General features: G+C 50.4%; 1 pseudogene; it reads right to left on the bottom strand.

Annotated features, from left to right (window-relative positions):
* Positions 1-332: 332 nt before the first annotated feature.
* Positions 333-948, bottom strand: LOC138434315 (large ribosomal subunit protein eL20 pseudogene; annotated as a pseudogene).
* Positions 949-11,292: the final 10,344 nt, after the last annotated feature.

The raw sequence follows: 11,292 nt of genomic DNA, 5'->3' as shown, positions 1-11,292 counted from the left end.
TGCTTCTGTTAGGTCCATAGCATTTCTGTCCTTTATTGAGCCCATCTTTGCATGAAATGGTTCCTTGGTATCTCTAATTTTCTTGAAGAGACCTCTAGTCTTTCCCATTCTATTGTTTTCCTATATTTCTTTGCATTGGTCACTTAGGAAGGCTTTTTTTTATCTCTCCTTGCTATTCCTTGGGACTCTGCATTCAGATGGGTATATCTTTCCTTTCCTCCTTTGCATTTCGCCTTTCTTTTCTCAACTATTTGTAAGGCCTCCTCAGACAACCATTTGCCTCTTTGCAAATTCTTCTTTTGGGGGATAGTTTTTTTTGGAGGGGGCACTTGGTTTTCCCATTAAGTTTGATTTGGGCAGACCTGGGGACAGAGGGCCTGCACCTACAAGAAGGTGTTGGGCCTCTTGGTGGTGAAGCGTGGCTTGTGCTGGCAACGGAGGACCCGGTGGGGCGCTGGGAACTTGATCTTGGAGTCGTGGAGCTGCTTGACCGCTGGTCGGTAGCACTTGCTGGCTGCGATCTCCTCCACCTTCATGATCTGGACTGAGTGGGCCCGGGCTCGGTGCCAGGTGCCCACGTCTCAGTAGCACTGGGTGACGGCGCGGGCGGTGGTCAGATCCCGGTACTCGCGGTACATGTTGTGGGTGCCGCTGCGGGAGTCATAGCGCAGCCAGATGCCGAAGTTCTTCACTCGCAGGGGAGATTTTTCAAACACCTGTCCACAGTAGACGATTTCCCCCAAGGATTTCTTCATCTTCTTCAGCTGAGACACAAAGAACCAGAAGCAGGACTTGGCAACAACATGATTAGGCTCAAAAAATCTCATGCGATAGAGGGGCGGCGTGTGGCATTTGGGGGTCGGCAGGCAGCGCCCCACCACCTTATACTCTCGAAGCGTCCCTGAGGCCTTCATGGCGCTCTACCCACGACCGCCGCCACCCTCGAAAAGGAAGGCTTTTGGGGGATAGTTTTGATCACTGCCTCCTATACAATGTCACGAACCTCTGTCCATAATTCTTTAGGCACTCTATCTATCAGATCTAATCCTTTGAATCTATCTGTCATTTCCTCTGTATAATCATAAGGGATTTCATTTAGGTCATACCTGAATGGTCTAGTGGTTTTCTTCAATTTAAGTCTGAATTTTGCAATAAGGAGTTCATAATCTGAGCCATAGTCAGCTCCTGGTCTTGTTTTTGCTGACTGTATAGAGCTTCTCCGTTTTCGGCCACAAAGAATAGAATCAATTTGATTTTGGTATTGACCATCTGGTGATGTCCATGTGTAGAGTCATCTCTCGTGTTGTTGGAAGGAGGGTGTTTGCTCTGACCAGTGCATTCTCTTGGCAAAACTCTGTTAGACTTTGCCCTGCTTCATTTTATACTCCAAGACCAAATTTGCCTGTTACTCCAGGTATCTCTTGACTTCCTATTTTTGCATTCCAGTCCCCTATGATGAAAAGAGCATCTTTTTTGTTGTTGTTGTTAGCTCTAGAAAGTCTTGTAGTTCTTCATAGAACCATTCAACTTTAGCTTCTTCAGCATTAGTGGTTGGGGCATAGACTGGGATTACTGTGATATTGAATGGTTTGCCTTGGAAAATGAACAGAGATCATTCTGTCATTTTTGAGATTGCACCCAAGTACTGCATTTTGGACTCTTTTGTCGACTAGGAGGGCTACTCCATGTCTTCTAAGGGATTCTTGCCCACAGTAGTAGATATAGTGGTCATCTGAACTAAATTCGCCCATTCCAGTCCATTTTAGGTCACTGATTCCTGAAATGTCGATGTTCACTCTCGCCATCTCCTGTTTGACCACTTCAACTTAACTTGATTCATGGACCTAACACTCCAGGTTCCTATGCAATATTGTTCTTTACAGCATCGGACTTTACTTCCATCACCAGTCACATCCACCACTGCGCCTTGTTTTTGCTTTGGCTCAGGCTCTTCATTCTTTCTGGAGTTATTTCTCCACTGTTCTCCAGTAGCATACTGGGCACCTTCCGACCTGGGGAGTTCTTCTTTCAGTGTCGTATCTTTTTGCCTTTTCATTCTGTTCATGGGGTTCTCAAGTCAAAAATACTGAAATGGTTTTCCATTCCCTTCTCCAGTGGACCATCTTTCGTCAGAACTCTCCACCATGACCCGTCTGTCTTGGGTGGCCCTACATGGCATGGCTCACAGCTTTATTGAGTTAGACAAGGCTATGGTCCTTGTGATCAGTTTGGTTAGTTTTTCTGTCATTATGGTTTTCATTCTGTCTGTCTTCTGATGGAGAAGGATAAGAGGCTTGTGGACGCTTCCTAATGGAAAGGACTAGCTATGGAGGAATCTGGGTCTTGCTCTGACGGGTGGTAAATGCTCAGTAGATCTTTAATCCAACTTTCTGTGGATAGGTAGGGCTGTGTTCCCTTCCTATAGTTAGGCCTGAGGCCAGCTATGATAGGGGTAACGGAGGTAATGGCGACCTCCTTCAAAAGGACTTATGCCACCATGCCGCAGCTCCCAAGACTGTCGTATTCCATGCTCCTGACCCCATGGCAGGCCACTATTGACGTATGCCTCCGCCACAGACTCCTGGACACACACAAGCCTGGTTCAGTCTCTTGTGAGGTCGCTGTTCCTTCCTCCTGGGTCCTGGTGTGCTCATGGCTTTGTTTGTGCCCTCCAAGAGTCTGTTTCCCCGGTTCCTGTGGGAGTTCTGTAATCAAATCCCACTGACCTCAAAAGTCAAATTCCCTGGGGCTTCTCAGTCCCTTTCCCAGGTTGGGAAATCTGTTGTGGGCCTAGAACTTTTGCAACAGTGCAAGAACTCCTTGGTACAGTGGTTCTCCAGTTTGCGGTTCGTCTGCTTGGCGGCTCTATGGTGGGGCTCACGGCAGCCTCCTCCAAGAGGACTTGTGCCACTTGCCACGCCTCCCGGGGCTGCTGCACCCAGAGCCCCTGTCCCCGCAGCAGGCCACTGCTGCCCGTGACTCTGAAAGAGACACTCACACACTCAAAGGCAGGTCTGGCTCAGTCTTTTGTGGGATCCCTGGGTCCTGGTGCACACAAGGTTTCGTTTGAGCCCTCTGAGCATCTCTGGTGGGTATGAGGTTTGATTCTAAACTCAGTTTCGCCCCTCCTACCGTCTTGTTGGGGCTTCTCCTTTGCCCTTGGACATGGGATATATTTTTTTGGTGGGACCCCTGTCCAACAGCTGCCCCATTACCCTCCCCTGGGGAGCAGGGTGACCTGCTTTCTAGTGTTTCCTTCCAGAGATTTCTACACATGTACAACACAGCCACATACATTCCAATAAAAAACAGTAGCTTAACTTGTGTTCTGCATCATGTGTTCCCTGAAGGAGAGGTTTGGAGCCTGTTGCATTTAAGTACATAACGAGGGCTCCCCTTCTTTGTTATGGCTGCATGGTACTCCTTTGAGTGACTCTCTTAGAACTAAATAAACTTTAACCAATGGGTATTAGATTGCTTCCAGTCTTTTTCGATTACAAACTCTGCAGCAAAGATATCATTCTATATGCATCATTTTCACATATTTGAGGACATGTGTAAGATAAATTCCAAAAGGCGGAATTATTAGGTTAAAGGGTACAAACATATCAGTTTTGATCCATATTGACAAATCATTTTTCACACAATTTGTACCAATATATACTCCCACCAGCAGTGTGTCTGTTACCCACATTCTCACCAACACAGTTAGTTATCAAACTTTTTGATCTTTACCAACATAATAGATGAAAAATGGCTTGCAAATACAGTTCAATTCATTTTATAAGTAAGGTTAAGGTTTACTTGTGTTTCATAAGTAATCTTTTACTTAAGGTTTTGCATGTTTAGGAGCCAAGTATTTCCTTTTTTAATAAACTGTCCAAATCCTTTGCCCAATTTTTCTGTTGGTTGTCAATCTATTTATTGATGTGGAGGTGTTCCTTATAGATTAAGGAACTTACTCTTTTCTCAGTAATATAAGTTTAAGTATTTTCACAAAGTGTATCTTTTGATTTGCTGGTGGACTTTTTTCACTATTGTTAAAGGATACTTAAATTTTTGATATTTTGGGTTATAGCTATTTAAGTGTCTGATTATAAAAATAGTCCTCCACTTTTTTCTAGTACTTTTATGCTCTTATTTCTACATCACTCCCTCTTCTGATTGATTTTCTTTGCCTTGACTTACCCATTCACCAAATAAAAGAGTCTTCCCTTATAGATATTCAGTGGTCATATCACTGGGAAGGACATTAAACAGAAAAGGTAGAGATCACAGGAGGAGGAATGGTGGGGATTTCCGGATCAATTTCTGTCGCTGTGTGACCATAGCCAAGTCCCTTCCCTTCCTTGAGTTTCAGAACAAGGAAGTTGACCTGAGTGCTCACAAAGGCCACTTCCTTCTCCCTGTCTCTCTCACTGTTGAGCTATTTATTCTTTGAGTCTGGAGTTTGGAGTTGCCTGGGCTGTGGCAATCAGGGAAGGCTTCCAGGAGAAGGTGGGTCTTCATCCAGGCCTAGTCTAGGAGCTGGAGATGACAGAAGCCACTGCTTTGTACCAAACTCTCTTACCTTACCTGCTTCAGTCCTCAAAACAACCCAGTGAGCCAGTGAGACTGGATTACCTTGCTCTGCCCATTTCACAGATGAGAAAACTGAGGCTTTGAGATGTTGAGCAACTTACCCAGGATCCTAGAGCCAGTCCACAGTAGAGCTGGGCCTCAGATGCTAGCCTGTGATGAGCAGAAGCTGGGGTCTCAGTTTGAGAGCTGGGGGGCAGGGGTGCTGGCTCTGGGAGTGGACAGTGGTCAGTGACTCTCCTAGTGGTGGGAGCGTGCGTTGGGAAGCAGCTGGAGTTGGGCGATAGGAGGCCAAGGGCCCACGGATAAGGCCCACGGTGGGCGGGCAATGTGCCCGTCCTGGCAGCTGGAGTTTAGACGAAATCTCGACTAGCCCAACCCAAAGGCTAGGAGACGGACCACGTCAACCCAGGCCCGGGGAAGCCCACTTCCTGCTTCGTGGGGCCTGGCTCACCGCTCAGCTTTTGCAGCGTCTCCTGGCACTTTTCCCTGCCGGGACTGTTCATCTTGTTTTACCGTGAGCGCCGTTGTGCAGGACCCACATTTCCAAGCTCTCCCCAACTGCCTTCCGACTTGCTCACATCACATGGTCATGCTCTCCACCTGGCTGGCCCCTGGTGACTTCTGAGTTTGAGGACCTGAATTAGCGGCACAGAACCTGGGAGGTGCAGAGGTGATAGTTTGCAGGGAGAAGGGAGGTCTTTGAAACAAAGGAAACAGAGGCCCAGAGGGAGGCAGCAACATCCCAGAGTCCCACCGTGGAGCCAGGCAGCAGCGGAAGTAGGGTCAGGATCCGTGACTCCGAGTCCAGTGCTTGCCGACCTGCCTTCCGCTGCCTCCCAGAAGCCATGGGCTGTGGAGGGGGGTGGGAAGGGTGGCACAGAACCACCCGAAGGACAAGAACGGAGAACACAGCTGACGGCTTCCTGGATGGCCGGTCCCGCCACCCACACTGTGACCCAAGGCAAGTCCCTGCCACCCCTGGGCCTCAGTGTCCCCGTCCCACAGAAGGAGGATGGACCTAGGACAACCTGGGACATCTACACTGTCCGTGAGCTCCTGAGTGCCCCCCACCCTCCCCGCTCTGAGCCTCGGGAACAAACCGTGCATTCCTCGGGCCTGTTCCGCACGGGCTAATATTGACCCAGGGCTGTTTCCTTTGGCCTGTGCAGGGGCTGTGTTTGCTCTGGCGGGACCCCTAGCCTCACCTGTGCCCCTCTGTCCTCCCGCCATGCTGGCCAAGACAGGAGGGACCCAGACATGTGCCTCATAGGCTGGGGGAGGAGGGAGGAAGCAGAAACCACAAGGGGCCCAGAGCACTATCCCATGACCCCCTCATCCCTGCCCAGCTTTTAATGCTTCCAGTGTCTTTTTTTTTTTTTAATAAGAACTACCCAAACAGCAAAATGTCTGAGGTCTTTTTTTAGTGTTGTATTTTATAAATACAGTCTCTTAACAAATATCTAACACTCATCCATACACACGCATATGATACAATAAATATTTGTTTTATTTCACTTGGGAATCACACGGGAAACTTAAAAGAATCCTTTCCTCGGAGAAATGGCTGATTCCAGGGTCAGGCCAGGGACAGAAAGAGATAAGCCCAAAACATCTTTCTGCACCAGGAAGTAAGGGAGAACTCAAAGAGCAATGAAGCCATTGTTGAAATCACAAGAGCCAGCAAGAAGGGCCCCCTCCAGCCCACTCTGAGCATCAGAATAAGAAAAGGATAATCACATTATTACCCATTGAATAAAACAGGAGTTATCATTTATCACCCTGAATAAATGCACAAACGATTAAAAGTGTGATGAGAAGTTAGTAATTAGCATTGCTTGCAAGTACCCCGCTAAACATGCTTTTCTGAGACAAAGGGGAACGTGTAACCTGACTATGGAGAAGCCTGCAGGTCGATCCCAGCCGAGGGTCCAGGGGGCCTTCATCAGCAATGGAGCAAAACCCAAGCACGTGCCACCTGGCAGGATACAGCAGGAACCCCAACATCGCTTCTGTGATAGCTCAGCTAAAGACGCACCAACTTGAATCCAGCCAGGAGCAAACAAACCCCAAACGAGGCTCACTCTGCCAAGCGACTGGCCTGCCATCTTCAGCAGCATCAAGACTGTGAAAGCTAAGAAGAGATGAGAAACAGCTGTTCCAGGCCAAAGTCTACTGGAGAGACAGGACAGCTCAATGCCAGGGCACTCCTGGGACCACAGGTGACTTCAGATGGAGCTTGAGGGTGGCCGATGAGACGCATCAACATTCGCGTCCTGATTTCCAGGTGGAAGTGTGTTTGTGCGGGAAAGGTCCCTATTGGCAGGAAACAGGCACTAAAGTATTCAGGGGGCTGGGTCACCATAACAGCCACTTATTTGCAAATGGTCTAGGGGGAATGGTTTTTAGGGCTTGACTTGTACCTTCTCAGTGATGTTCAAGATCGTTAGAAAATTAGAGCAGGGAGGGGGACTTCATGAATCTAAGGCCCCCTGAGTCCTGAGCTAAGATTCCCAGCGGAGGCCAGGAGGAGCAAGGGGCTGCCTTGCAGGAGGCTGGCTCCTCTCACCTCCTTCGAAGCACTTCCAGCAAATGAAATGAGAAACGGACATCCAGAGAGGGCACAGCCCTGCCTGAGGCCACAAAGCGAACAGGGCAGCAGGCACTGGCAGCTCCCATCTTCCTGTGTTTCTGTCTCCCTCCTTCAGGCTTTTTGAGGCCTCCCAGCATTCTGGGCAGCACCTGCTCCCCTGGGGCTGACACCAGACAGAGACCAGAACTCTAAAGTTTCGTCCTCGCCTTGCCTTGTTCATCCTTGTTCGCTTAGGTCTTCCCCTCTCTAGGTCTCCATCCCCATCTCTGGTCCAAGCGGACAGCAAGTTAGTGGCGTTCTATGGGGCTGCGAGTCAGGGACTCAGCTTTAGCCAGTTCGGTCCCTGGCCCTCTGGATAATCTGGAACAGGTCACTGAAGCTCTCTGCAATTGTTTCCTTATCATCACATGGCAAGATAACGTGTCAAAATTTTCACCATTGCCTCCTTCCCCAGAATTTCCCATGTCCCATCTCCATCGCACCCCCCTGCTCCTCAGTCCCCATCTGGGGCCTGGCATCCTGCCATCCTCAGGATAACACAGAAACATGCAGATGATGCGAGAGTCAAATTCACTGACTTTTTGAGTTTCCAAAGCCCAGACTCCACCACCGCGTAGAGAATGGGGACGCCCAGGTGGTGAACCAGAGGCACCCACCTTTGGGACCAGGTAGATTTCTGGGCTGCGGGGGATGGAGACAAGGCGCTGCGAGGGAACCTGGGAGGCTGTGAGTCCCTCAGCTCCCACTGGAGTGGGCGTCCGGATGCTCAGAGGGTCTGATGTCCTAGGATGTGGTGGGAGCAGAGTTCCTACCTGGTGCAGGAGCCAGGGACAAGCCTTTCCCAGGGGCGGATGAGGCAGCCAGAGCACCCCCAGGCACGTGAGCAGAGAGCTCTCCCCCAGAGGGACGGGTGCAGGGAACCTTCTCCCCTGCACCCACGGCGGCACGACAGTGGCACCGACGTGGCCCCAGGGAGCTGGTGGCTCCAAAGGGACGCTGTGCTGAGAGATCAGGGAGGACTCAGCCGTGCCCTCAAGGACAGAAGCACAGGGACAAGCCCGCAGATGCCAGCACTGGCTTCTAATGCGCCCCTCCCACCTGAGCCCCCAGACCTTCCACAACCCTGGGGCAGGGGCCAGGGGCCAGGGGCACAGGGAATGACTAGGTGATGATGTTTCCATAACTTAATGGGGTGAAGGCATCACACAGAAGTTCAGGTCAGTTCAGAATTTAGAAAGAAAGCTGCTCTCCCCACACCTCATTGTTGTTCCGTCACTCGGTCGGGTCCACCTCTTTGCAACCCCATGGACCGCCAGGCTCCCCTGTCCTTCACCATCTCCCAGAGTTTGCTCAAACTCACGTCCACTGAGTCGATGATGCCATCTAACCATCTCATGCTCTGTTGCCCCCTTCTCCTGCCGTCAGTCTTTCCCAGCATCAGGGTCTTTTCCAGTGAGTCAGCTCTTCACATCATGTGGCCAAAGTATTGGAGGTTCACATTCAGCATCAGTCCTTCCAGTGAATATTCAGGGTTGATTTCCTTTAGGATTGACCAGTTTGATCTCCTTGCAGTCCAAGGGGCATTTAAGAGTCTTCTCTGGCACCGTCTATTATTCAGGGCTCAGCCTTCTTTACGGTCCAACTCTCACATCTGTACATGACCACTGGAAAAACTGTAGCTTATTTGCAAATTTTGATTGCTACCTAAGGTGCGGTAAACAGGAACAGATCAGGGGCATGCTGGGGGCAGGCTCCCACGGCTGGTGAGGCTAACTGCGCGTGCACGTTTGTAACTCTGCATTCAGCAACCCTATCAGCACGATGATAAGTATTTACAGATACGATGGAAGTATTTACACCCTGGAAATTGGCAGATCCTACTAGTCGATAGGAATTGTAGTTTGTTTTGCTTTTCAGAGGGACTCGGCTAGCATGTCCCCGAATAGCATCTCCTGCACAAGGTTGCCGTGGGCAACAAGTGAACTTGTTCAGAGAACTTGGCACTGTGCCTGGTACCCAGCAGACACTCAGTCAGGGATGGCTGCTTCCGCTGCTGTTGCCTCAACAGGAAGATGAGGTCAGGCCCTTTCTGAGCTGGCCCCCTGTCTTCTCACTGCTGGGGTTGGGATCAGGGGCTGTGGCATTATTTAGCCCCATGAGTCACCAGAGCTGTCCAATGTGAGGACCCCCAAACCCCACCCCTGAGAAAGCCTTATCTTGAGGAGGCTATGCTCAGTTTGCAAAGACCCAGGCTTCTCGGTGGAGGACAGCAAGGCCTACTGTGGGCCTTCTAGGCGAGCCAGGAACACCAGTCTCTGGGCAGGACCAGCAGCAGGGTACAAGCCCCTGGATGTGGGGGCAAAGTTGATGGGAAACAGAGAGGTGGACCCCTGGGCACCTGGACAGTCGACCATAGCCAGCTCTGTAAGGGCTGAAAGCACTCAGTGGAAAAGCTGCAGTTGTTTGCCCCATTCTGTGGGCTGCCTGTGCGTTTGTGATCAGGTGACAGGAAAATGGTTTTCTTCCTGGTCTCAGGCTGTATCGCATGCCCCGTCACACTCTGCGGGGGCTCACAGAAGGGTGACATTGGGATTGTTTGTGTTTGCTTTATTTTTCTTCATTTCAGGATGCCCATTCCTGGCCCAGAAACCACATCGCCATTAAGAGGTCAGGACATTTGAGGCCCCTGTGCCCACTCCACCCTGCCTGGGCTGAGGGAGCCCAGGTATACGCTGATGCTGGCCACTGACTATCCACAAAGGCCAGCAGAGCCATAAACAAGAGGGGCGGGAACTTCCAGGCTGTTTTGGACCAGAGTAGAGTGCACTAGCCAGGGTGTTCAAAATAAAACTCACGTGGCCGGGGCTGGGAGCCAATCCCTCCATGGAAAATTTAAGATAATTTTTCACGGCTGCAAGGTCCAGGCCTCTAGATGGGCCACCAGAATCACCTCATCACCAAGGTCCTGATGGCTCCAGAAGGCCAAGGAAGCCATCCCCCTGTCTCTGGGCTCCCTCCCATTGCCAGGAGTCGCAGTATGGCCAGCGCCGTCGGATGTTCAGGGTGCTACCCCTTCCAGCATCACACATGTGCGGAAACTGAGGCCAGAGAAAGAGAACTAAAACCATAAGAGCTGGGACTTCCCTGGTGGTTCAGTGGTTAAGACTCTGCCTTTCAACGCAGAGCGTGCTCCTCTGGTTGGAGAGCTAAGATCTCACTTGCCTCCAGGCCAAAAAAACAAAACATAAAGCAGAAACAGTATTGTAACAAATTCAATAAAGACTTTAAAGATGGTCCACATCAAAAAACCAAAGACTTTAAAAAGTAATACCAAATACATTAATAAATAAAACCATAGGAGCAGAAGCATGCTTTGTCAGATTCTTGCAGGTATTGGGCACAATTGTTGTCAGCCGCTCAATCACGTCTGACTCTTTGCGACCCCATGGACTGCAGCATGCCAGGCTTCCCTGTCCATCAACAACTCCCAGAGTTTGCTCAAGCTTATGTCCATCAAGTTGATGATGCCATCCAACCATCTCAATCTCTGTCTCCCCCTTCTCCTCTTGCCTTCAATCTTTCCAAGGATCGGGGTCTTTTCTAATGAGTTGGCTCTTTGCAACACATGGCCAAAGTATTAGTTCAGTTCAGTCGCTCAGCTGGGTCTGATTCTTTGCGACCCCGTGGATTGCAGCATGCCAGGCCTCCCTGTCCATCACCAACTCCCAGAGTTTACCCAAACTCATGTCCATCGAGTATTGGTATTGTTGCTGAGTGCAGATTAGCACTGAAGGGAGCAACTGAGGGAGCAGCAAGGAGGCGGAAGATTAAGTGAGCGGAACACAGAGACAGCTGCGGAAGGTCAAGGGTGTGGAATCTCAGCCAGGGGCCTTGACAAAAGAAAGGGGCCTCAAGGGGGCCTTGCAAATGCAATCTGTGCCCAGGAGAGAGGAGGGGATGAGAGAGGCACTTCTGGGAGCAGAAGCAGAGCAGGCAAAGGTGAAAAGGTGGGACCACGATGCCCTGTACACAGGGCTCATCCACGGCTGGAGGCCACGCTCGGACACCCAGAGGGAAAGCGATCCACCCGAGCTTGAGCCCACGTCCCTGAACCCAAGTCA

The sequence above is a fragment of the Ovis canadensis genome, chromosome 2, assembly GCF_042477335.2.
Source record: "Ovis canadensis isolate MfBH-ARS-UI-01 breed Bighorn chromosome 2, ARS-UI_OviCan_v2, whole genome shotgun sequence".
Classification (NCBI taxonomy): domain Eukaryota; kingdom Metazoa; phylum Chordata; class Mammalia; order Artiodactyla; family Bovidae; genus Ovis; species Ovis canadensis.
This window is presented reverse-complemented; position numbering and strand designations above follow the sequence as displayed.